Source organism: Cariama cristata, unplaced genomic scaffold (genome assembly GCF_000690535.1).
Source record: "Cariama cristata isolate BGI_N322 unplaced genomic scaffold, ASM69053v1 scaffold17531, whole genome shotgun sequence".
In the NCBI taxonomy this organism is placed as follows: domain Eukaryota; kingdom Metazoa; phylum Chordata; class Aves; order Cariamiformes; family Cariamidae; genus Cariama; species Cariama cristata.
In genome coordinates, this window is record NW_009600007.1 from 10,247 (window position 1) to 11,267 (window position 1,021).

Sequence of the window (1,021 nt, forward strand, 5' to 3'; positions counted from 1 at the left end):
TCCCAGTCCCTGTCCCTGCCTCTCCAGCCTGCTCGGGCCACCCAGAGCTTGGGTGCTGGCTGCTTTCCCTGCTGGTTTGCTGCAGTTTTAGGTATGGGGACGATGAGGGCTTATTACCTGGGCAAATCACTGAAGGGCAGGGGGACCAGGCGCATCGGTAGGATCCCTTCTGTGCAGTCTGGCCCCACTTTGGATGTCAGCTAACTGGGACTGCAAATGCTGTTTGTTCATTGCCAAAAGACACAGTATGGTTTGGGACAATGGAGGCAAAGTAATTAAAAGTGGGGATAGGAGAGAACCGACAGTGAAGTTCTTCCTTTTGCATTTTCACCCTCTGCAAGGGTGGATATCAGAGAAAAATGCTGATCTGCTGCTCAGTTTGGGCAAAGGTGAAGCAATTGTTGTTTCTGCTCGTGTGACCCTCAGGCAAAGAGCGGGAGTCGCAGGGAAGGCACAGCCTCTCTCCCACGGACAGTGCATAGCACCGGGGAGCGACCTCGGTTTTATCTGCCCTTCGCATCAGGGCTCCCGACATCGCCCTGCGCTCCTCCTGCACCCGCACAGCCGCCTGACCCTCACCCGCAGCCCTTTTGTAACACCCTGCACCATGGCAGGCCCTTAACCCGTCCCTGCCCCTGGGAACGCCATCTTGGCGGTGCTTCCTCTTCGTGGTAGGTGCCTGTGGGTGTTGGAGCAGGGCTTTGAGGTGGTCGGTTTCCCTAAGAGAAGCGGGAGTACTGTAGATGGGACAGACCCAGGGTGTCCCTGGGTTCCCTAAATTATTAGACAAAGAGGGAGCAACTGTGGCTGCGTGGTTTGGGCTGCTGAGGGTGCCTGGAGGGGGCTGGAAGTTTGGGGAGCTGGCGAGGGGTGAGGAAGGGAGCAGAGATGAGAGGAGCGAGGGGTGGGGAACATGAAGGAAAGACTGAAATATTATGGAGGTGTCGGGGGGGGGAAAGGAGGTTCAGATCCCGGGATTTGGGGTTTTTTAACCCACTAGGCAAAGCATGAGCAGTGTAGG

General features: G+C 56.5%; 1 protein-coding gene across 1 annotated transcript in view; it reads right to left on the reverse strand.

The window, feature by feature from the left end:
- SCTR (secretin receptor) overlaps positions 1-1,021 on the reverse strand; it is a 20,772-nt gene that overhangs the window by 2,111 nt on the left and 17,640 nt on the right. The window lies entirely within an intron of this gene.